Below are 26199 nucleotides of genomic sequence, written 5' to 3'. Positions count from 1 at the left end.
CCTGTGGGATGGGAGGCGCCCAGCTTACAGAGAAAGAATCCGTCAGTTGCTTCCTTGATTGAATGGAAGCATGGCTGCAGTTCGGGCCGGGCCACATGGTTTCTAAGGGGACGTTATTACTCCGAAATTTCTATTCACATGCGTGCATGCATAAACACACCCACACTTCTCACTGGCATAGAACAAAATAGAAGCAGAGGAGCCTCACCATTATGGTGATGGGTTCTGACAGCCTGAAGCACAACTTCCGCTCTGCCGATTACTAGCTGTGACCTGGAACCAGTTACCTAACTTGGCTGTGCCTCAGTTTCTGCATATGTAAAATGGGATAAAATAATAATAACAATAACTAATAATAGTATCTACATGTCAGTCTCATAATAATGTCTACATGCTAAGTTTCTTGGAGGGGCCAAAAGAGTTCATATAAAATTTAGCACCTAGCAAACATTCAATAAATCTTACGTATAATGTTAGCTGCTAGTAGGCAAGAGGCCTTGCAAAGAATGTGACTGTCTCAGGTTGTCAAGACACACACGTACAAATGGATTTCTATAGAGATTCTGGTTCAGTTTGACTGAGGAGGGCCAGAATCCACTTTAATGTCCCAGGCGCATGCGTATGAAACCAAGCTTGGGGCCAACCTCCCCTCCCAGGCAATGGACTCCTACCTATTGTTCTATCTCAGGTAGTGCCCCCCTGGGATCCCCACCGGAGCACCCTAACTGAGTGAGTCTGCAGCTTTTCTCAGTGTCTTGGTTCTCACAACAACCCCCCACCCCGCGCTCCACAAGGGACAATCTTCGCCCCTTCTATACCTTCTTTGTTTACAAGCACATGTGCATTTGTTGGGCAAAGTTGTACAAAGTTCTTTCCCTTAATTTTGTGGCAGGATAAGATGGCTAATCTGTTTTGACATGCTATCTAAACGGCCTCAGATCAGTATACGGAAGAAGTCATCCAGAAGTCATGTCTTTTATACACGTGTACTGGTGTGTACAAGAGAAAGAGTTATATTGGCTGTGAGGGGTTGAATCATAATGGCCGTTATTATGGCGAATTCAGGGTCCTCACATTCACTCCACATATCAAATCCTCTTTCAATGAGACTGGTTCCATCAGCTGTCAGATTCTATTAAATATATCCCTCGGACCTACTGACCAGCTGACAGGAGAGAAACTTAAAACCATACCGCCACCATTAGCATCATAAAATGTGAAATCAGCTGGAAGGAATGATAACAGAACTGAAAACAGAAGAGATGAAAATCTGTAATGCCCTTGTGTGCTTCTAAATAGAAACCCCAGGAGTTACAAACACACCCATAAAATACCGAGGTGAAAAAACAAAACAAAACAAAACAAAAAACCCCCACAAAACAAAAACAAAACAAAGGTCATCCTGTTGTATGCTTCATAACCTATAATGGTTCTTTTACCTTTTGTTAATGTGAGATTTGCATAAATGTTTCATGAGGTTAATATAATTCAACAACCAAAACATTTATTAGGCAACATCTGTGCTGTTTTCCCCGATAATGCAGTGCTTCTTCCAAGCCAATGAAATACAACCTATCATAAGGTTGGGTTGTTAAAATACTTGTGCAAGGGCTAAGATCATATTTTACACATTTGCAGATCCTCTGATCATCCCAGAGAATTTCTTAATCAGGCAAGAATGGGCGATGGCTGGCACCCAAGGAGAAGGTGAAGTTCTCACGGAGGAAGAGCATTGGGCCAATCAAGGAAATAGGCTCTGTAAAGACAAGAGAAAAATTTCTTTGTGTTGACTAGATCTGCTTCACCATTTCTTCAGCGTAACTTTTGAAGTTTGGATGTATTTATTTATTTGTTTAGCTGAAATATTCACTTAATTCTCCAGGGTGGGGAAAAAATTAGATCTGTACTTAAAATCTCCTAAGAATCCAAGAGTGGGTCAAAATGCCCAATGGCTTTCTGCAGCTATAATCCTATCATGAGATTGGTTCCATATGGGGCTCTTTAAAGAAAAAAAAAATTATGAGACCAATAATTTTTAACGAAACTTGGCTTAGCTTACGAGCAGGTCTAACAGATGAAACAGCAGTCCAAGCTGGAAACATGACTTTTCTTCTTCCTGGCAGGGATGAAAGAAAGCATCGTTTCAATTAAAGAAGACCCTAATGGAGATGTGTTTTGTATTATCAATTTTACGCAAGTAGGGATTTAGGCATTGTCTCTTTTACCACATGTCTCTAAGCAAGTCCTCTCTTGCTCTAACGGAAGTGGTAGGCAATTTTGAAAGTGGGTCCCTTCTTGATTCTGAAGACTGAATTGTTTTTGTTTTTGATTTTGTTTTTGTTTTTTAAGATTTTATTTATTTACTTGACAGAGATCACAGGTAGGCAGAGAGGCAGGCAGAGACGGTGGGGGGGGAAGCAGGCTCCCCGCCGAGCAGAGAGCCTGATGCGGGGCTCGATCCCAGAACCCTGGGATCACGACCCGAGCTGAAGGCAGAGGCTTTAACCCACTGAACCACCCAGGCGCCCCTTGTTTTTGTTTTTAATTTGACCATTGAATCTTGATGGAATTTTGAATTTTTTGACAGAAACTTTTGAATTTTTGATGGAAAGTTTTAGTAGAACTTATTAGTCTGCTTGGGCTGCCCTAACATGATAACATACACTTGGTGACTTACACAGCAGCAATTTATTTCTCATGACTCTGGAAGCTAGGAAGTACAAGATCAAGGTGCCAGCCAACTCTCTTCCCCAGTGGCCACCTTCTCGCTGTATCCCTACATGACTGAGAGAAAGGAAGCAAGCTCCCTGGTGTCTGATCTTGTTGGTCACTAATCCCATCATGAGGGCCCCACCGTTATGATCTCACCTCAACCCAATCACTTCTCAAAGGGTCCATTTCCAAATATCACCCCTTTAGGAGTCAGGGTTTCAACACATGAACACAGTTCAATGCACAACAGTGTCATTTGAAAGCTCCTGGAACTTTGGAAGAATTTTGTGTGCAGACTCTTCAGGAAATGAGAGCGGTATTCTCCTGTTCCCGTGCTCACACTCACTCTTCGATGCACGTGTATATCACTTTAGTGTAAGTTTTCTGAACCTTAGCACTACTGACATTTTGGACTGGAACATTTTTGCTGTAGGAGGCTTCCCCATACATTGTAGGACATTTAGCAGCAGCCCTGGCCTCTACCCACTAGAAGCCATTAGTATCTGCCTCCCACTTGTGACAACTAAATATGTCTCCAGACATCACCAGATGTCCCTTGGGGGGAAAAAAATGTCACCCTCAGTTGAGAATCACTAATTTCAGTGTGTTCTGATCTTTGAACATCAGTAGGTGTTTTCGGCCGTAGCTGGGTGTCCTCCATAGGATTATGGGCTTAAGAGCAAAGGTGACTTTTTGCTTTGGTGTCATCGAATTCAGCTCATGTCCAGTGGTCTAGTGCCCTCCGTGTTGGGAAACCCCATGCATTAGATCACAGAGGAAGCACACTGTTGTAAGTAGTGGTGAGTGCCACCTGTATGATCGTAGGAAGAAAGGAGCCACAGAAGGACCCTCTCATCCATCCATCTTGCTCTCAGGTGAGACAAACAGACCCCCCGAGATTCTTGCCATTACAAGTGCCAAGGTGGGGAAGGTGGATCTTCCCAATAACTTCCCCTGTCCCTGCCTCTCATATTCTCCAGTGCTTTTGCAGCCAATCGAAATTATCCTGCTTATGTATATGTTGACCTTTGTCTTTATTTTCAATGGACTGTCTCCTGCTAGAATGCAAACTCCATGAGAGCAAAGACTTCGCTTGCCCTAAGTGACATCTTACTGGTGGAATCAAACACAGGAGTCTTGATATCAGACTGCCAGGGTTGAAATCCAAAGTCTGCTCTTTATGAGTTTTGTTGAACTTGGCCCATCATTTAGCTTCACCAATCCTCAGTTTCCTCCTCTGTATTTACGTATAACTAAGATAAATAGGTCTAGTTTCTAGCATATGGGACTAAAGGAGGTAATACTTCTTGCGCAATATGTGCTCAACGAATATAAACTATTACGTTCACCGCTGTCATTATACCTTGCAAAGTAGTTCTTGGCATGAGAAGAAATACAGTAAAGATTAGTAAAATGAATGAGTGAACGAATGAATTCTCTCGTGTCTGTCTCTGATTTTTCAATTCTTCCTATTACAGTTGGTAATTTGCTGCCTATCCAATCCTTGTTTCTATTTTCACTATAGCTGGGAAGCAAAGGTCTAATCGGATGTTTGCTTCTAAGCAAGGAAGGGCTTGCTTAAAAGGGCCCAGACTCGGGAACAATATACCTCCATTAATTTTTCATGATAACATCTCAAATTCTCTACAAGGATTCCATTGTTCTGTGAAGCTCAACTTTGGGCTGACCCTGGCGCTCCTTCCTTATGGGTTTGTGGGGCTCTGTCCCTGCCCCACACCAGGCACGAGCTGGACAGGGATGATGGCAAGTGGCCTGCTGGGCATTGGGTGGAAGTGAAGCTGTGGGATGGAGAGACAAGGCTGCCCGCGCGCAGGGCATTCACTCAGCCTCCTCCCGCATCCAAATGGTAAATCACCATTTGTAAGAAATGTGCTCAATCAGAGAAGAAAAAGAGATGTAATTATGTCGTTTATAATGAATTCTGGAGAAACAAAGAATTTAAGGAGAAAACTCTGGAGACAACCAGGGAGCCAAAGCCTCTCGGATCATCTGAGCTGCCCTGGAGAAGACGCATAGCTGATCAAACATTTGTGTTGATCACAGGGGGCCCTCCTAGCCCCTGAGAATGTTCGCAAGGAAGCAAGAAAACTCAGGAGCCCCAGCAAACACAGACTGACTTTTATTAAATAAATTACACGCTCCTCTCAGCTTCTACCAGCATCAATAATATCAACTTTTGGACAAACGGTTCTCTCTGGGGAACAGGTTCTGAGATTCGCTCCTAATCTTCTTTCTTTGAAGTGTCCAAGGGCTTAAAGGCATGTGTCAATATCTAGGGCCTCTGGCCTTTGTTGGGGGGGGGCGGGTAAGAGGGTCCTGCTGTGGAGGGGAGTGAGACCACCAGCATCCACATTACTCCCCCCACCCCAGCTGACTATTTGCATTCAGCCCGTTTCCAGGGTTCTCCAGATCATCACCCGCCCTAAGAATTCCCAAAGGTCCGATGTCTCCTAAGGAACCGGTCTCTATGAGCCTCTAGTTCTAACCTGGCAACACCCGCCGGTCTTTGCTTTCAAGAATAATTAAAAAAAAAAAAAAAAAAAAAGAATGCAGAGGGGGCCTTAGTAGTGAGCATAGGCCTTAAGCTGAAATTTCTAAAAATTTCTAGATCGATTATAGCATCTGTTAAACCATAAAATAAGGACTACCATTAACTAACCCCTTTCAAGATTAACGCAAGAACCAAATTCATTAATACCTTTCTAGATTCTCTTTACCAGAATTTCCCAAGCATGTTGAAAGAACAAACAGCCAGAATTCAGCCCGGATATCTTACGTCACAGGTTGTGTCTAGCCATTCACAAGCTTCCTCATGTGTGTTCTCCATACCAGCCCCGTGAGATAGGGATTATTATTCTCATTTTATTGGATCCAGACCCTATGTTTTTAACCTATGAGCTATTAAGTTTTTGTGGTCAAGCAAGTTTGTAAAAACTCAGAGTTCACCAAGATTAACGGGTTATTATAGGAATTCTCAGCCTTTTAATATACTTAGATCCATTAGAGATCTCCAAAAGGAAGAACAGAATATATAGACTTTCCTCAGCATATTTTGCCATGGAATGCTTATTTCCCCTGGTGCATTTCCAAAGAGTATTGTTCTCCAGGAGCACAAAGGAGATACAGGGTTGTAACTTTGTGCATTAGACCTAATGCCACAAAGCTGATTGTTGAATGACTACTTTTGACTTTTTAAAAAATAAATGATGCATTAGATTCTTATAAGCCACTTACAAAATTGTAAATACTAGAATTGAAAGCTTGAAATACAGTCGGGCTCATGACATGCTGGGTACCAAAAGTTGTAGGAATACTCGGGCAGACCTTTTCACTGTTTTTGGAATCTGTCACTCCTTTCCTCACTTTACCCTCTAAGTGTACTCCTAGCCTATAGGATCATCTCCTGTGCTTGGAAGAGGCTGTGCCCACAGAAGCTCTCTACTCTTATACTAAAGCAGAGGTTAGCAAATAATAGCTTGTAGCTTATAGGCTAAATCTGGCCTGCCACTTGTTTTTGTAAATAAAGTTTTATTAAAACACAGCTATACTCACATATTTACGAACCTTTGGCTGCTTTCATGCTACAACAGAGTTGAGTAGCTATGACAGAGATTTGGGGACCCACAAAGCCTAAAATACTTAATATTTAACCCTTTACAGGAAAAGTTTGCAGACTCCTGTCCTAAAGCTACATGTTTACAATGATCATAGAGCCTGGTTGCAATGCAGAACTTCTCCAGTAGAGGCCACTGTCTAAAACACCATCCATTCAATGTGAGGCAAGCTACTGCCATGACTTACCCACGCTTTTATTTTATTTTCTTTTAAGATTTTATATATTTATTTGACAGAGAGAGAAAGAGAGAGAGAACAAGCAGGGAGAGCTGCAGAGGGAGAAGGAGAAGCAGGCTCCCCGCTGAGCAGTGGGAGCCTGATGCGGGGCTCAATCCCAGGACCCTAGGATCATGACCTGAGCCAAAGGCAGACGCCTAACCAACTGAGCCACCCAGGTGCCTCATGCCCACTCTTGTGAGGTCAGAAATCCTATGTGATAGGGGTTTTCTCCAATGAGGGAGAGATACTAAGGAAAGGGAAAAGATGCCAGCATTTTTTGGTCTGTGGTTATCTAGAAAGATGCTTATGTTGTCTATGTACAACAATCTTGATAAAAAAGGTATGACCCCATTTTAAGGGGGAAAAAAAACAGTTGAACGGGTAAATTATTTGGCCAAGTTTACACGGTAAAGAATTTGCATCTCAAACTCTCTAACTCGGGTGGGCACTGATTCTAAAGGACTGGTTAAGAATACAGGCTTTGGGATTACCCAGTTTAGATTCAGACCCCAGCTCTGTCATGGACCAGCTTTGGGTCTTGGGCAAGTGACTTAACTCTGTGCCTCAGTTTCCACTCCTGTGAAGCGGGAGGGAAAATAGTACTCTCCTCCTAAGGTTGTTATGAGAATGCAATGAGTTAATTCATGGAAAATTCTTGGCATGATGCCTGGAAGAGTAAGGGCTCTGCACAAATGTTAGTTCTTACTGTTTGATGGGGAGGGACAGAGAAGTTTCTGGAATAACATCTAAATTTCTGGCTCTAACAAGTTGGGCTGGTACACTTGTCTTTTTTTTTTAAATTTTATTTGGGAGTGGGGAGGGGCAGAGGGAGAGGAAAAGAATCCTCAAGCAGACTCTGCTGAGCATGGAGCCTGACACGGAGCTCAGTCCCAGGACCCTGAGACCATAACCCAGGTAGAAATCAAGACTTGGATGCTCAACCGACTGAGCCACCCAGATGTTCCTGGTGCCTTTGTCTTTTTGCGTATTCAATGAGCCCCTGAGGGCAGGGAGTATTTCCCTATGTCTCCTGTAAGTGTCTTGGCCAACATATTCCATCAAAGTGTACTGGTGTGTTGAAGGCAGAAATGGCTAAAGAAGCTTGTCAGTAAATCTTGAGCTCCTTAGTCGTTGACAGAACGAGCCACTGTGGGGAGCCTGGTCAACACAGGTGACTGCCTTCTACTTCAGTTTCAGAGGATTGGGCCTTTGTCTGTTATTTCAGTTATCAACCATCCCAAGCTGACCTTAGGACAATAGTCATTTATTATCTTTCAAAGTTCTGGGGTTGATTGGGCTCTTCTGTGCTAGTATTCTGTTCCAGGTGTGGTTGACTGGAGTGGAGACTGTTTTTCTGGGGCAACCAAGATGGCGGTCTCACGCACTGCGCAGTTGGTGCTGGCTGTGGCTGGACCTCCCTTCCAGGCTGTTTACCAGAACACACTGCTTCACTTCCCTGTGGTCTCCACATTTGGCTGGGGATTCTCACCGTGTGGTCCTTGGGGTCTAAGAGGAAGAACACATCATTTTCTGTCCTCTCAAGTTCTGTACTTGGAAATCCTGGAAGGACACTCCTTCTGCAACCCCTGGTCGAAATAAATCACAGAGACAACCTAAATTTCAAAGGAGAGGAAACCGACTGTCTCTTGATGGGAGAAATGGCTCTGTGGCCATTTTTAATCCACCATATCTGGCCTCCCTGGACCCCTGCCTCACCTCACTGGAGAGATGGTCACCTGCAGCCAGGATCTTCCTTTCCTGATGGGACACTCCCATTATTCTGTCTTTGAGGTTACCTGGGCCATAACTCTCAGCGAACACCTCAGTGTTTGACAAATGTTGTCTGTTGTATGAGGCCAGGTGCAGGCAATTCCCACTCCCTGCCCCTGACCTTTCAGGGAGCTTCCTAAAGCAATGTCAAGCTTGGTCTCATGTCCATTCCTCCTCTATACCCGAATAACTTCCACTCATCCACATTTCAACCTAAAGGACACCTCCTCCAGGTAGTATTCCTTGCTTTACACCCACCCTACCAGCTCAGTGGTCCCATAAAGTTGTGATTTAACCTCCCTTCACCAACCCTGTCCACCCGATTGCTGCATTTCTCCACCTAACCTATCATTAACTGCTCACTTATTGCTCATCTCCATTTGACAGAAGGTTTCATGGGGGGCAGGTAGAGACTGTGTTGTACTCTCCATTATGCCCTCGGACTCCCCTGTGGTGCTTGGCTTACCAGCTGATACTCAATAAATCTTCCCTCTGATTCTTTCCTACTCTCCTGCTCTCAGACCCTGGACTATCGGGGATACTAAAGCTTGGGGTTTGGCAGAAGCAAGGTCAAGAGGACACCAGTGGAGATGGCCTGAGAGCCAGAGGGAGGGGAACAGTGGGAGAAGTGAGGAGCAAGATGGCAGGGTAAGCCTTGCTAAGCCAAGAATCCTGGTACCATCCATGCGGCTGTCCCCTTGCCTTCCCAAGTTCTAGTAAAGCCTTAAATCCCCAATAAATGTTTTATTCACATCCAAACACACCTTACATCCTGGCGTGGCTCAGAGACTCTGGCTGTGAAGGAGAGTGGGGGGCGGAAGGCATTGAGAGGGCTGTGTTTTTGGGCTTCCCCCTGAAATTGTTCTTCCAAAGCAAACACATTTAAGTTTGTAAAGGCAGGTTCATTAGAAAGAATTGGAAGAGGAAGGAAGAAAGGAATCAGAAGGAAAGTAGTGAATCTAGTAATACCCCAATCCTTTAGACCTCTCCAGTCAGGTCTGGCTGCCCACCCTGAAACCTATAAGCTGAGAGCTCTGGGGAGGCTGCCATGTGCCCTCCCCTGGAAATGTCACCTTGGCTGGTCCGTGGCTCTAGGGTGGTAGGGGCGAGTGTTGGTTTATCGCCTCCTGCTTGCACCTGCCTGAGCAGGTGCCCTGCCCCCTTCCCCAGTTCACAGCCCTACAGACTGTGTCTTCCTACAGGACAGGTTTCAAAGCAGCCACCCCCCCCGCAGGCTTTCTCTCTGAGTGTGAGACAAATTTGTTGCTTCTCTTTGTAGCTCACTTTTCCCTACTTCTTCGTCCCTAAAAAGCAGCATTCCACATCCCCAGCTCAGGACATCAACCCTTTCGCTCTTCCGTGCAAAATACAGTTGCATGTGTTTTCATCCTTTGAGACCTCAGTGGAGAAGAGTATCTGAACCCTAACTCTGGGGACGGAAAGAGCAAAGCTGCTGTCTTCCTGAGCTCCCCAGGCTGAGCACCCACACGCCGACGTTTGTCACACGCAAATGAACGCGCTCTCCCCAGCATGATAAATTTCACATCAGTCCTGCTGACTTGGGCTTACTAATTGCCTGATAGCGTTTTCTTTGTTAAGCTTTACTGGGATCATCACACTTTTTGTTGAACTGACAGTGGAAATATTCCGCAGCTGACGACCCAGATGAAGCCTGATGCACAACTTCCTAATCTTGCGTGGTGGTGGTGGTGGGGGGGGAAACATGCTGGTGACCTTGGGCAGGCCCCCAGCAATCTCTGAAACAGATCTTTGGCAGTGGGGTGGGGGGGCTCCCCAGCACTACCACGATGCACGATTCCAAGGTGATGACACACACATTGTACTTTGGTGCCCGAATGCCCCCTAGAAGCGAGCAGGGCATGACGTCAATGCTCTACACGGTGGCCCTGGACAACCTCATTCTGAATGTGGGGGCTTTGACCAGCAAGATACAGGGAACCCCGGGGGAGCCTGTTTATTGAACAACAGGAGTGAGTCCCAGGAGGGGCACGCCCATGTTCACGGCCCCACTCTAGGCTGTGTGTTCTAGATTCTGCACTGTCTGCCTCGCCACCCGAGCCCTTGGATGGAGGCATTGCTAGTTTGGGTTGGTCAAGGAGAGCTGTCCAGTAATACCCAGAGAAAGACGGGCAGCCTGGGTTTGATGCAAGTAAGAGGAGACCCTCTGAATATGGGGGTGCCTTCCAGGGAGGGACAGGGGCAGAATGAACCACAGGGAGGTCTCCTCACCCCAATTTGCATGCTCCCTCTCAGCAAGGGAGGGAGCGCTCTTATCAGCTCAAGAATTCAGCCAGCCGGTCAGGGTTGCATACCACACGGTGGCTGGGCCTGGCTCGGCTGTCTAGTCAAGAACAGGCTTGTCTTTGTTCCTGTGTGACTGGGGGTGCTGCTTGGGGACGGAGGATCCAGGGTGGGTGCAATTATGGGATTTTTTTTTTTTTAAGGTATAGAAATTGTATCTTTCATCTCGGGCCTTGGGAAAGTAAACCGAAGAAGGGAGCGCGATGTTAAAGGGGTAAGTGGAGTCGTTTTCATTGCTGGCAACCCCTCTTTCCCAAAAGTGACCCTGGGGAGCTCATGCGCCTTCTAGTTGTCAGAGGAGTCACCGAAGGTGTCAAGACACTGCATTGAACTTTCCAAACTCTGTTCACCTTATCTTATCCTCTAAAGACTCAGAACCCTATAGTCTTGGTGTTCGAAAAATTCTTACAGGTCATCTACCTGTCCATCCATCTGTCCACCCATCCGTCCACTCATCCATCCATCTACTCTTCCATCTATCCATCTACCCATCCAGCCATCTGTCTATCCACCCACCCACCTGCCCATCCATCCATCCATCCATCCATCCATCCATCCATCTACCCAATCATTCATCTGTGTAACTGTCCAATCATCCATCCATCCAACCATCCATCCGCCCACCCACTCATCCACCCACTCCCCTACATATCCTTCCAGGAAGCATTTGTTGAGCACTTACCATATGCCACCCAGTGGTGAACAAGGGAGACAAAGCCTCTGCTCTCATGGAAACTGCCATGCTATTGGGGAAGATGGACAGTAAACAAGGAAGCAAAGAAATAAATGAGATCCTTACAAGATTGTGGTAAGCACCCAGAACAAGAAAACCTAGAAGACATGAAAGAAGAAATGTGGAGCTCCGGCATGATCAGGAAGAGCCTTCCTAAGAAGGTAAGGTAGCACTCCAGCTGCAAACTGAGGGCCGAGAGGGAGAAAACCAGACTGAAAAATCAGGACAAGCGTGTTCTAGGCAGTGAGAACAGCGAGCACTGAACGGAGGCTCTGAAGGGCGCCGGCGCTTGGCCAGTGCTGCCGGGGCAGAGTGAAATTTGCAAAAACCGCTTGTTCAAATGAAACGCTGCACAGAGTCTAACATGAAATAAACCAAAGCAAAAGGATTCAGATAAAGTCACTTTAAAACCACTGATAGGATCCAGGGGCTGGCTTTGGTGCCGATCTCTCCTGCAGCATTTAACAGGGTTAGAACGCTTTGGTAATGCTAAATCATTGCCTCCAACACCAGCTGAGTTCATGGGCTGGGGACGGGGGAGCCAACAGAGTGCACAGGTCTTCAGGAAGTAGGTGTTGAGTAGGAGGGCTTTCTTTGGGGACACATCTCCCCGAGCCAAAAGGCTGCATGTGAGTCCAAGGACCAAAGCTCCGGCGGCCAAATCACATGGTGGTTTCCCCTCCCGGCTGCTTGGGCTTATCCCAGCTGCTCCTTGCCGAGCTGCACACAGGACATATTTCAGACCAGGAGACTTTGAAGTATGTGTTCTCTTAAGGCTTAACAATGTCAAGCTTCATAACCCAAGAACTGGCTTGCTAGCTTCCTACTTTAAATTGCTCATAATTTGAAACATGCAAACATTTCCACTTTATCAAGCAGGGCTACTAAACATATTATTGCTGGAACCTGCATGTTTTATGGTCTCCATACAGCCAGGGAGCTGAGTTTTATTAAAATAGACTGTTAAGAGGCTCAACTCATTATGGAATCTTCCAGGCCCCAGAATGAAAGAGTTTTGTTTACTAAGGGCAGGGGTAAAAAGGGCTAGGAAGAGGGTGGGGATGAGTGTGAGTGTGTGAGTGTGCGTGTGTGTGTGTGTGTGTGTGTGTGTGTGTGGTGAAGGGAGTGGTGGGGAAAAGGAAGAGACCACTAACAGTCTTGGCCTTGCCCTTCGGTGCCCCCCCCCCCCCCATGTCAGCCGCCTGTCTGAGGCCGGGCATGTCTGTGGGCTCTGAATCCCTTACTTAAGGCAGACTCGAGTCTGACTGCAGAACAACGGGAATTTAGCAAAGAAGGGTGATTCTTCCCTTGGAGGAAAAAAAAAAAAGAGGTTCAGGGCCTCCACTGAAGGCAAGCACACCTAGAATGTTACAATGAGATCTGACCAATGTACAGCATGCACAAAAGTGTTCTCTGCTCCCCCCCCCACCCCCGCCGGATGCTCCCAGGCTGGGGACAGTATTTAATGACAGGAAGGGGAAGACCGTGTAGTATAATCATTCCTATATATGCAGGTGGCCTTCTTTGCTCAGCGGAGCAGAGACCCATGTGCTGCTGCGATCATGCCATGGCCAGCTGCCGGATCTCTTGCTCCCCAGGTTCCCATGCTGGCCTTGGGGACAGGTGGAGAGGGACCCAGCCGTCCTCCCAGCCCCAGAGAGTCTGCAGATAGACTCCAGCCCCAGATCCCACTGGTAGCAATTGTCTGAGACACTGCAAGTGAGACCGGCAGGTGAGCTGCCCAGCTGAACCTTGTCAACCCAGAGGAACATGAAGTCAGTAAGCGGTTTTGCCACGTCGAGCCCCTAAGGTTCATGTTGGGGTGGAGGGTTACATAGCAGTAACCATCGGGGACCCCTTTCTTGAACTCGGGGGTGGGGCTTAGGGGAAAGCAGCAGTTCTCCAAGGGCAGGCAAAGATGTCTTCCAGCCAGAATGACCATAATGATGATTGTAATAGTGAGGACACCTGCTTTTAATGGAACATCCCATGTGCTGGGCGTGCATGCTGTGTGTTTTTGAATGTTTTTAGGGGTTCCCAGGTAGCTCAGCTGGTTAAGCATCTGCCTTCAGCTCAGGTCATGATCTCAGGGTCCTGGGATCGAGCCCAACGTCAGACTCCCCGCTCAGTGGGAAGCCTGCTTCTCCCTCTCTCTCTGCCTCTCCCCCTGCTTGTGCTCGCTTTCTCTCTCTTTGTCAAATAAATAAGTAAAATCTTTTTAAAAAATGTTTTAAAACGTCGCCTGAAGTACACTCAATTTTGTCCCCACTTTGAAGGGGAGGACCCATCTTCAAAGCTCAGAGACCAATGGTGGGGTCCTAACCCACGCTAACACCACAGTCCCCTTCAGTTGCCCCACTCTGCACCCTGAGTACAGTGAGCTCTCAGGACACGAGCAACTCCTCCAGAACCCCCATGTGTCCTGCACTTGCTTGCCAGGAACTGGGCTGAATTCTAGGAACATCCCCAGAGCTTGGTGTGGAGCTTCATGCAGAGGCGTCAGCCGTCCGTGTCCCTGGAGTCACCAACGCTCCCCTGTCATCCCCACTCTGCTGCACCTGACACAGTGGCCGAGGCTGCATAAGCAGCCAGAGTTCACCAAAGGGGTTTATGACATCATCGTGTATCAACAGACAAGGGGTGGCCGGTGAATGGACGGACAATGGATGGGTGTGTAAACAAACAAATCACATTCTGATGCGCACATATTTTAAGAAGCCCTCTCTGGAGTGTCTTCTGTAGTGGTTTTAATTTTATAGGAAGGTGTCATTCTTCCCAATCTGTGATTTTTCTTCTTCTTCTTCTTTTTTTTTTTAGGTGGCCCTGAAGCAAGGCAAAGAGGGTTGGCGAGTAAGATCTGGAGATGAAGGAGGTCGGAAAGGTGTTAACAAGCTATAAATGACCTTCCCAGCCTATTCAGGCATAAGTAATGTCCCCAAATTGCCTACAGTCAAAACTGCCAATTCCAAGCTGATTGCGATGAATCAGGCCTCCCCCTATACGCCATAATGTGATCAATTTCTCATTTCGCTGAATAAATAAGCTGGAAGATGGGGAACTGTCTCTGACCCACCGTTAACCTTCTGCCTCATTATTCATATCAGACCTATGACATGCAGGTACGAAATCCCTGGTTCAATTTTAGCTAATTATTTGTTAGGACTGAAGGCTCCGTGAAGTGTTACTGATGGTACAAGTGCCCAGGGACCTCCAGGCGGAGAAAATCAGACTGAGAAAGCCTTTGTCTAGAAGAAGGGAGAGCTGGGAGCATCCGCCTTTTTTTTCCCCCACCATAAGCTTATGGTTGGCACGTTCACACGCTTGTCCATGTATCTTTGCCTCCGAGTGAGCCATCCCGGTAATTTATGACATCCTGGACTATTGTGAACTTACATCTTTTTATCATACTCTGCGAAGATCGCCCTCACAAATCAATTCTTTTATTGGGAAGAAATCCCACTGTAGGCTTTCCCCTCTCCCTCCTCCCCACAGCATCACCCTGATAGGGACATCGAGGGACCAGAGCTTTGGGAAATATTAAAATTTTTTCTTTCATTGGCTGGCTGCCTCTGGAGAGATTTCTGGGACGGATGCAGAAGTAGGTTCTTGTGTGTCGGGAAGGAGGAAGCCTGCATGGGGGGGGCAGGATTTGGCAGGTGCTATCTGCAGAGATGGCAAGAGCTGTTGGCCTGGTCCTAGGGGCTCTGGTGGCTCCCCTGGGAGGGGCCCGTTGGCTCAGCCTGGAAGACCTGGTGCTTGCCCCCAGGGCCTCCCCACCTCCCACTACCCCCCACCCCCGCTGATGGAAGGTCTGTGACTGGTTGTTCGGGCCCAGAGTCCATCTGTAAATCAGCGTGGGTCACTTCGAAGGACTCCCCCAAGACTAGAAAGGGGCAAGGTGCTTTGGGTGCATTTGCATTTTCTTAAGAGAACAAAGGCCTTTACTGCACCAGAGCTGTTTTGTCACCTTTATAAAGATTTGGCCCTTCGTATTTTCAGAGTTCCCGAGAATTTCCCCAAAGCACTCTCACCTCAGACTGAGCGAATCGGCTTATCCATCCCTTTCACGCAACATACAGTTTTTGGATATGCCTCATGCTCTCGAAGGTTCCATAAAGGAGGAGTAGCGTATCAAGAACAGTCCTGTCCTCATGGAGCTTTCGGTCTAGCGTGGAGACTGTTGCTATTTAAGAAGACATTGTGATGGGGGAAGTTCATGGGTGTGGAGCACAGAGGAGTTGGGGACTTGGGGGGGCCTCCCTCCTGGAGGGAACCCCGGGGGAGGGAACCCTGGTGGTAACTGGGATGAGGTAGAAGGGGAGTAGGATGGTAGGGAAGGGAAATGTCCCACTAGAAGAAGCAGCACATCACGTGTCCTGGAGGTTAGAGGGAGCATAGCAGGCTGGAGGATAGTTTGCTTGCAAAGAGGTGTAGGAAGCAGTCAAACAAGTAGGAAGTAAGATCAAGTCATGAAAAGCTTCATTCCTCTGTTTCTGGATGTAAACCTTCCAGTCTGAGGGAAGAGGGGAAAGGGGGCTCCATGCATAATTATTCTAGATCTTAAGAGCAGAGGATAATAGTCTTCAATCAGGACTACGTCAGACAAATCAGGGTGTAGGGTCCCCCTATCTGAAAGTCAACTAGAGGAACTGGGATTTCTTGGATTCTACCCCCAGATTCCTTGAAAATAATCGTCAGGGTCAACTTTGCATCTTAGAAAGATCTCTGGGGGCACCTGGTTAGCTCAGTCGATTAAGCATCTGCCTTTGGCTCAGGTCATGATCTCAGAGTCCTGTGATCAAGTCCCCCATCGGGCTCTCTGCTCAGCGGGGAGTCTGCTTCTCCCTCTCCGTTTGCTGCCCCCCCCCGCTTGTGCTCTCTCTCTCTCTCTCTCTCTCTCTTCCTTACTCTCCCTCTCAAATAAATAAATAAAATAAAAATAAATAAAATAAATAAAAATTAAAATTAAAAATGTTTAAAAATTAAATTAAAAAAATAAAATAAAAAGAAAGAAAGAAACAAAGAAAAAAAGGGAAAATCCATGGCTTCCTGTGGTGGACGGTTTGGAAGAGGGAGCAACTAAGTGGAAAGAGGCAGGGAGGACCTCTGCCTTCCATGAGCTGAGCCACACAGACCAAGTGAGATCATCTCCATCCTGCAAAGACAGACTCAGAGACAAAGGGCCCTGGCAGCCATTAGCGATCACCAGGTGCCCAGCCTCATCTAATCAATGAAAGAGAGTCCCGTCGTGGGCCCTGTGTTGCTGTTTTCCACCAAGGGAAACCCATTTTCTGCCGGAGAGGCAGGTACAACCCCCAGCCTAACTAACGTCCATTATGGAAAGCCCAAGGAAACAATCAGAGAGCATTTGGGTTGTTTTTTTCTCTGCCAGACCCCAGATATCCTCTGGTGATCAGTTTAGGATCTGCTGGGGCCACTGGAAGCTGAGCTTCCTGAGGGCAGGACATCATGGTCTCCTTCACCCCCATAGTTCCGGTGCTTCGCATACAGTTGGCATTTAATAAATCGATATGGAAATGACGGCTTCCGGGGTGGGTTCTCAGAGGGGGCTCTTTTGAGGTGCTGAGAGGGGTCAGTCACAGGAGGACAGAATGGGGCACTCAGCTGTCCCTGCTGGTTCCCTCAGCACACTGACCCGCCCAGGGCCAACAGCAATCCCTCCCAGGACCCTCCTCCTCCCTGAGGCTGAGAAAGGGCCAGGCTCAGGGCATGGGCCAGGGGAGATTTCTCTGGGTGATGAATGATCGAATGACTTGAGTCAGCCCGTTGGACCTCCCCTGGGGTCCCAGCCAGAGAGAACTGTGGCCCCGTGGGGAGTAATAACATTATCGGTATCGTTGCCCTGTGGCTTATTACACGCCAGACACTGTCTAATCTTTTCACATTTCTAAGCTCATTGAATCCTCACAAACCTGCATTCATCGTACTGCTATTGTCCCCATTGAACGTATGAGAACACTGAGACCCGGAGAGGTTACTAACCAGCTCCAGAGGCTACAGCAGGGGCACCAGCCTTCAGGGTTACCATCCAGACCACTGGTCTTACCCAGGGAGCTGGAGCGGCAGAGCAGAAATTCAAATCCTGGTTGATGGCGAATCACATCTGGTCAGTGCACCCAACAGGGAGGGCCTTTGTGGCTATCTATCTGCAAAGGAGTGGGAGAAAGTGAAATTCTCACCCTGAGATTCATGGGTCTGAGAGGCAAGACATAGCCCATCTCCCCTGATACTTCGGAAGATTCCAGCTAAGAGAAAGAGAAAGCATTCCTCACGTCTGTGTTGCTAACTATAGAATAGAAGCACGCTCTTTCAGGATAAAACACAAAAATATCAATGAGCTTTCCTTTGTTCAGTCATTTGCTAAGCTATTTTCTTGAGTTCCTGCTGTGTGTCAGGCACTGTTTTAGGGGCTGGGTTCTAGCATGGCACTGGGCGAATAGGACCCCTGCCTTCCCTGGGATGTACTATCTCTTGGGGGAAGTATTCCCAACACACAGAGACAAACGTGGTGTGGTGCTGGGGACCATTGGGAGCGGAGAGAACAAAGAACAAGGGTGCTGGGGCTCCTCTAGAGATCCCCAGAGGGATATTCTAACTCCCCAGGATGCAGGAAAAACAGGAGAGGTCAGGTAAAGGTACTGGGGGGGAGGGAGGAGAGAGTTGCAGCCTTTGATTTCAGGGACGCAATTCATATGCCCAAGCAGGGAGGCCTTGTGGGTGGAGGAAGTGGGTCTCTAATTTGAGGGGGGAAGCAGAGACTATGCTCAGACTTAAGAAGGAAATCTTGCCCTCGGGCAAACAGCCAGGGCAGGGAGGGGGGCTGCACACCCACTAGAATGGACATCTTTTTGAAGTTCACACCCAGCGCCCTACGGGACCAGCAGTGACCCTCCTTCAGTCACTTCATGACCACGCCCCCAGTGTCTTTCTGCTCTTTGAAAGTGGCTTGAGCTCCCAGGGGGCCAAAGCATGTGTTTTCCTCTCTGTGCTGGATGTGACTCCATGGTGGGGTTAGTTCATGGTCAAGTGGCTGATCTCAGGACCTTGAGGCTCAAGGTCGTGCAGCCTTCTATCCTCAACCCAGTGTGGGAAACCGCTTCCCCACCTGGCTGTGGGGAGGACTAGCTTAAGGCCATTCCTCCCCGCCGTCTTCAAAGTCCCTTTTGGAAAGTTACCTTCATATGTCTTTCAAATTCAACATAAACTCCACTATAACTTTTCTTGCTTTTTCTGTTTCTCAGGATGCTTCCAGAAATCCGTGACAAATTTTCATGAATGGGCTTGCACTGCTGTAGATCAGAGTCCTGCTCCTGAGTGGTCCAGGCCAAGCCTGGATCCTCCCAGGGCTGAGCCCCTGGCTTGGGTGGGAAACAAACCATGATGAAGTTCATGTAAAGAAAAATGAAGGCCTCCCCCCACCCACCAATTCAGCGCCCTACCGTCTGCTCTGACCCCGCGCCAGGGATCGGTGACCAGTATCTCAAGGGCTGTTTTCCATGACAGCTTGCATGCCTGAGCTCATTCATCAATTTCTATGCAACAAAATCAGTTTGTGGAAAACTCGCATGAGTTCCTGAATCCGGGGGCGAAGGGGGGGACATGGTGAGATACAAGACAGACTTTTCCTGTGATGGTAGGAACGTTTCCAGCTTCCCCCCACACCAGGCCTCCCTTCTGATCCCCAGCCACAGTCTCACTTTTTCCATGGCCTTATCAATTTCTGATAGGCAGGGATGAATCCAGCATTCGAGGGAAAAGGAGGCCCTGGGAAAGGCAAAGCCTGCCAGATCCTTCCACCACGCACATGTGCGGCCCCCCCATGGGCTCAGGCCCAGCCTCAAAGCGTGACCTCATCCAGCACGGTCACATCTCCTCTTTCCCCTGTGCGTGTGGACCCTGGAATAGGGAGGAAGCTGAGCTGGACAGGAATCATCAGTGATAGAAGACAATGGATATTCTAACTCATCCCAGCTTTGGCCTCCAATTCGGAAGAGGAAGGTTCCTCTTCCGAGAGGTTCTATCCGTAGCCTTTGGGTGTAGTTGTTAGTTATTAGTTCTGTCCATCAAGTATTTCTGGTCCTCTCCCGTCCTGGGCTCCAGCTAGGATTTGACTTCCTGGCCCACTGTATGGGTGAGTAAGTGCATGTGCCCAGCACTAGCCAATGAATTGTTAATGGAAATGACATGAGTCACTGCTTCGCTAAGCATGTAAGCGCAGCGGATTATCTTTTTTCTTTCTGGTACCGTGATTGGCAATGCTTGAGATGGTGGAAGCCCCGATTCTTTGAAGGCCTGAGTGACTGACTACAGAATGAACAGAGTCCTTCCGCCATGATGGATGTGTACCACGTGCAAGAAACCAGCGAGTGCTGATTTATGTTTCAGGAACTAGGTGCTCCGTGTTACTAGCCTAGACCGATGGACACAGTGGTGTGGAATGACAGGCAAGTTGGAAGAGAGAAAGTGCTGGCTCCAGTCACAAGATTCCTAGTTCAGTGCTTGTCTCTTCTTAGTTCTTCTCAATAATATTGCCAGTAACTTATGGGGCGCCTGGGTGGCTCAGTCGGTTAAGGGCTCAACTCTTGGTTCCAACCCGGGTCATGATCTCAGGGTTGTGAGATTGAGCCCCGCGTCAGGTTCTGTGCTCAGAGTGAAGTCTCCTGAGATTCTCTGTCTCTCTCTCCCTCTGCCTCTTCCACACGTGCACGTGCTCTCTCTCTAAAATAAATAAATAAATCTTTAAAAAATATGACTGATAACTTGTGATCTTGAACCACTGATCAGATTTCTCTGAGTATTAGTATTCTTATCTGTAACATGAGAATATGATACTTGCTTCTCAACATTCCCATGAGGACTCAACGCAAGGTTCTAGCCTGTTGTCTGTTTCACTTTGGACATGTGTTACTCTGCCTGCTTACTGTTTTATTGCTTCTAATGTGCCTGTTTTACACATTCAACATTGCTACATTTACAATCAATCTTACCTTCCAGTTAGGTGGCATGTAAGTACTGCTGTGTCTTGCTTTCAAATAGTGTCCAAGTTACTTAAATACAGATAGTTGGTACTCAGTAAACAACAGAAATTATTATTTTTTTTTTATTTTAAAAGAAGATTTTATTTTTTGAGGGGAGAGAGAGAGAACATGCCGCGGGAGGGGGCAGAAGGAGAAGGAGAGAGAATCCCAAGAAGACTCTGTCCTGAGCATGAAGCCTGACGTGGGGCTCCATCCCACCATGCTGAGATCAGGACCCCAGCCAAAACCAAGGAGTCGAACGCTCAATGGACTGAGTCACCCAGGCACCAACTGTGGAAATTATTTGTATCTTACATGTTATCCCATTGAACTTTTCAAGATTTATCCCATCTAGGAAATGGGAATCATAACCATACTCTCAAAGGAGCTGATGAAGTGGAAATGCTTTCAGAGTATCAACGGCCGTGCGGTAGAGTGAGTAATAACCCTCCAGGGAACCTGCCTTCTGGAGGGCTTCCTGATCACCTTCCCCAAGCCTGTGCATCTGGAACGTTTAGTTCTAGTGGGGCTCTTGAGGATGATGGTATGTAGGGGGCAGCCGGATGCTGTACTCCAGGAGGACACAGCAGTGTCCAGCCAAGCCCAGCTGGAAAAGGAAAGCTAGGGTGAAGCCATTTTCATCTCTCAGAAGCCATGGGCCTCTTAGATTTGTTGTTTCAGCACCTCAGATTTATCTTTTATAATATGGGGACATTACTAGATTTCTTACTGGATTGCTGTAAGGACTCAATGGAAACATATATATAAGGAGCATAGAGCGTGCTGTCCAATTTTGCAATCACTGGACACACGTGGTTATGAAGAACTTGAAACATAGCCAATCCAAACTGAAGTGTGTCGTATGTATACAATAAGGGCTATATTTCAAAGACTGAGTATAAACCAAGGGATATAAAATATCTCATCATCATTTTATATTGATACTGAAATGATATTATTAAAATGATAATATTTTAGATAGACTGAGTTATGTAAGATATAATATTAAAAGTCATTTCACCTGTTTCCTTTTATTGTTTCTCTTTATTTAGTGTTCTTTTTTTTTTTAACAAGTTTATTTATTTCTTTACTTTTAGTCATCTCTACCCCAACTGGGGGCTTGATATCACAACCCTGAGATCAAGAGTTGTATGCTCTTCCAACTGGTCCAGCCGGGCACCCCTTTACTCTTTCTTTCGTGGCCACTAGAAAATGTAAAAGTACATTTACGGTTCACATTTGTGAGTGCATTTTATTGGTCTAGAATGACGACCAGCCCATAGTATGTACTCAGTAAAAGTTGAGCAGTGACAGGCAGGATGCCAGGGACTTGTAGGAGAGAATTCTGGGGTTGTGCCAGGAAACAGCACTGGGGAGGAAGAGAATGCATCTTCGTGCAGGCAAACTCGTCTTCATGGTTTCAGTAGGAAAGAGGCTATGCTTCCTGTTCTGATTGTGGTGAGACGAGGGACAGTACACTTTCTGTTTTATCTCCTGTCCCCTCAATCCCTCCTCCAATGATATTGCTGATTATGCTGCTCAAGTCTCAAAGGTGATCTTTTCTGTAACCTTGTTTGCCCTCCTCATTAAAAGGCCAGATCCCCGAGAGCGAGCCCCATATCTGTTCTGGTCCCTCCTTTATCCCTGGCATCCCTGACCTGATGCCTAACTCAAACGATGTACTCAGTAAACTTTTGTGCAAAGAAGAAATATTTCCCCCAGAGAGGGTCTTAAGACATTTGAACACGTACTGCTTTTTGTTTACACCCCCCTCAATTTTACTTTTTAATTTTAATTTATTTTTTAAAATATTTTTTTTAAGATTTTATTTATTTATTTGAGAGAGAGAGACAGTGAGAGAGAGCATGAGCGAGGAGAAGGTCAGAGGGAGAAGCAGACTCCCCATGGAGCTGGGAGCCTGATGCGGGACTCGATCCCAGGACTCCGGGATCATGACCTGAGGCGAAGGCAGTCGTCCAACCAACTGAGCCACCCAGGCGTCCCAAAATATTTTATTTTTTTGAGAGAGAGAAAGAGAAGCCACGAGCAGGAGGAAGAGGCAGAGGGAAAAGGAGAAGCAGGTTCCCTACTGAGCAGGAGCCCGACGCAAGACTTGATCCCAGGACCACGGGATCATGACCTGAGCCCAAGGCAGGCACTCAACCAACTGAAACACCCAGGCACTCCTACCCCCTAGATTTTGATATGTGAGTGGTATTTGAGAGGAGCAAGAGGTTAGCTATGTATGCCCAGGCAGGAATATAACCTCTTAACCCACAGTGTCTTCATCTGTCAAATGGGAATATTCCTACTTCTCTTTATGTTTACTTTGTATTCGTATTTATTTATTTTACTGAAGTACAATTAACATACAACATTGTATCAGTTTCAGGCATACAACACAGTGATTCAACAACTCTATGCATTACACAACGCTCACCATGATCTGTGTGGTCACTGTCTATCACCAAACATCATCATCACAGTCTTGTTGACAATATTCCCTGTGCTGTACTTTTCATCTCTGTGACTTATTAATTTTAGAACGGAACTTTGTACCCTTCATCCCTTTTATTTATGTCGCTCATTCCCCACATACCTTCCTTCCAGCAATCACCACTTTTTACTTTGCTTTTTTTTTTTTGAGATTTTATTTATTTATTTATTTATTTGTCAGAGAGAGAGAGAGAAAGCACAAGTAGGCAGAGTGGCAGGGAAGCAGGCTCCCCACTGAGCAGAGAGCCCGATGCAGGGCTCGATCCCAGGATCCTGGGATCACGACCTGAGCCGAAGGCAGTGGCTTAACCGACTGAGCCACCCAGGCGTCCCTTTACTTTGTATTTTAGTAGTCTGTTTGGTCATTTGCTTGTTTTTTATTTTTTAGATTCTGCATGGCATTTGTATCTCTCTGACTTATTTCACTCAGCCTAACACCCTCTAGGTCTATTCGTGTTGTCCCAAGTAGCAAGATCTCTTTCTCATTTATGAGTGATATTCCCTTGTACACACACACATTACCTCCTCTCTACCCATCCATCCACAGATGGGCAGTAGGTTGCCACCGTACCTTGGCTATTGTAAATAATGCTACATGAAACATAGGGCATGAATAGAGCTTTTCGAATTAGTGTTTTCATTTTTCTTGGGTAAATACCAGCGGCAGAGTTACCGGATCATATGGTAAGAAATAAACGTCTTCACAGCAACAGTAGGAAAGCAATTTTGCTCCTGTCAGGACATTTTCCTGGGTTCTCGGCGGCTTCGGGCTAAGAAGCAGCCCTGAACTCCTTTCTCTGGGAAGAGCACTGTCCTTACATGGATCTGAACTGAAACCCACCTTCTGCAAAAAGTTGCATGTCACTCTGAACGTGCACTCACACGCCACACGGACACCTGATACCAAGCTTGGGGATCGGGGCATGTACATTTCTATTTGCCCTCTGATGACATTAGTGTGGGGGCTCCCAAAGCATTTTGCAGATGACAGATCCCTAGATGTAGAAATGTGGCCAGTCACTGTGATAGTGATGGGATGATGATGGTCATTTTTCTCTTGTAAAAGGACTGAGAGGAGAAGTAAATCAGTAGGTGAAAGTTACAGAAAGACGGATTCCTCATGGTAGAAGATGACCCAATCAGAAGCAGACGACCTGAATCCAAGTGAGTCCTAGTCTTTTGGGCCTCAGTTTCCCCGATGGTAAAATGGGGGTGGGCTGGCCCCCGCTCAGCCCATCCTCCAGGGTTGCTGAACGATGAGACATGACGATGGATGTAAAATCACTTTATGAACTGTGATACCCTTTACAGATGCAAATGATGATTGATTTTCATTAAAGCATCCGTCAGCAGAAGAAGCTGCCTCGTGAAGCCGTGTCAATCGGGCCAAAGATGATTTGGAGCAAGCCCGGGTCTTGAAAGCCGAGTAACATGGAGACAGGCGAGGCTTACATCAGAAGGATTTCCAGATGGCATGAACACACGTGGGCTGGGCTGCACCTGGCTCAGGGGCAGGGCTGCATGTTGAGGGTCCATGGTGGGAAGATGGCAGCCAGGGGCCACCACTTCCTGCCCCTGGGTGCTCTCTCACTCCCATGATTCCATGTTCTAGACTCTAAACCGTGCCCTGCAGATGTTGGCTTCCTGCAGGGGCCCGGGCGAGGTGCAGTTCGAGGGAACAATGTTCTGGGTCTTAGAGCAAAAGTCTCTAATAAATGGCTGGCATGGGTCTCTGGACATCAAACAGCTCTTAGAAATAATATTTGGAGGAGTTAAGTGTCCATGAATGGGGAACACATGGATTAGATTTCCATGAAATGCGTATGGATGTAAAAATGAAAGAAAGGCTTCGGGCACTTGCACGCTGGGATGGATTCATTTTACCTAGAACAAAAAATAAAATAAAATAAAATAAAATAAAATAAAATAAAATAAAATAAAATAAAATAAAATAACAAAAACAAAAACACAAAATAAAATAAAATAACAAATGAAACAAAATAAAATAAAACAAACCCCTCCGAGGCAGTGGACATATTCCACAAGGATTCCCTTCCTCTTGTCCCCAGAAGCACCACCCCCCCCCCAGTTGTAGCAAGGTGGGTCAGAGGGACCGAGAAGGGCGGGACCCAGCTGGAAAGGCCACAGAGCGGTGCGCGATGCCCCTGCCGACGCTGTCTGGCGTCTCACTACCTGTCGCCTGGGAATAAAGGAAACACAAACAACAGCCCCTCCAAGCCCCGGCCATGGACCGACAGGTACCAGGGCTGCCGAGGAAAAGCCAGCTGCCCGTTTCTGGGCCCCGCTCGGAGAGCGAGCTCTAGCACTGATTGTGTGACGCGTCAGAAGAAACGCAAGCTAAATACTGTTTAATTGACAGAGCAGATTGTTTACTTTCAAATAATTGCACTAAATTGCAGTGCTTAAAAAGTACTTAGACTTTGCAGCTTGGCTCTGCCGGCCTGTTCCCGTGCGCCTGGGGGGCCGGGGGGAGTCGGGGAGGGGGCGGGGCGGGCCGAAGACCCTTGGAAGGCCACCGGGAGGACTCGGCGGTAGGGCAGGGCTGTGGGGTCGGCTGTCCATGAGCCCACGAGTCCTCTGGCTTTGCCGAGGCTTCCTGATCAGCTCACCCGGGTACCAAATCTCTCTGAGTCTTGGAGGTCCCTCCTGCTCCGGGGCAGAGTGCTTTGTCCTCAGCGAATGGACCCTCTCACAGGTCTCAAGGGTGCCCATGCCTCTCCTCCACATGCGGTGTTAACAGTTCTGAAAAGCTGCTGCTTTGAGTAGAAGTATAATTCTCATCCTGACAAGGGAATCAGGGAGCCTGGGCATTGCCCCGGGACCCCCAGGAAGCATGAACACGCATACAACCAGAGCTGATTTTCAGCAGGTCATTAAAACGCTGAATACGGAGTGCCTGGGCGGCTCAGTCGGTTGAGCGTCTGACTCTTGGTTTCTGCTCCAGTCACGATCTCAGGGTGGTGAGATCGAACCCCACACCTGGCTCCACGCTGGACATGGAGCTTGCTTGGGAATTTCTCTCTCCTTCTCCCTCAATCCTTCCTTCCAGAAGGTCCTTCCCTCTAGAAAACACAAACATACATTGAAAGACTTCTGCATTGGTTGGGGCACAGCTGTTCTTTGAGCTCCTGGGTGCCTCCGGTCTTCCTGGTTGCCCCAGTCCCTGCTCTGGAGGCCCAAGACTACTCCACAATTCGGAGGTTAGAGAGTCAACCCGAGGCACCAAAGAGATCCTTTGGACCCTATCCCAAC

The 26199-nt window shown here is 47.3% G+C and overlaps 1 long non-coding RNA gene across 1 annotated transcript; it reads right to left on the bottom strand.

Moving 5' to 3' along the window:
• Positions 1-1501: 1501 nt before the first annotated feature.
• LOC116580277 lies at positions 1502-13973 on the bottom strand. Its single transcript, XR_004281579.1, has 3 exons — positions 13821-13973; positions 2060-2116; positions 1502-1756 (listed from the first exon to the last, which is right to left on the bottom strand). It is a non-coding gene; the product is annotated as an uncharacterized LOC116580277 (long non-coding RNA).
• Positions 13974-26199: the final 12226 nt, after the last annotated feature.

Source organism: Mustela erminea, chromosome 19 (genome assembly GCF_009829155.1).
Source record: "Mustela erminea isolate mMusErm1 chromosome 19, mMusErm1.Pri, whole genome shotgun sequence".
NCBI lineage: Eukaryota > Metazoa > Chordata > Mammalia > Carnivora > Mustelidae > Mustela > Mustela erminea.
Note: the sequence above shows the minus strand (reverse complement) of the source record. Positions and strands in the feature narration are given on the sequence as shown.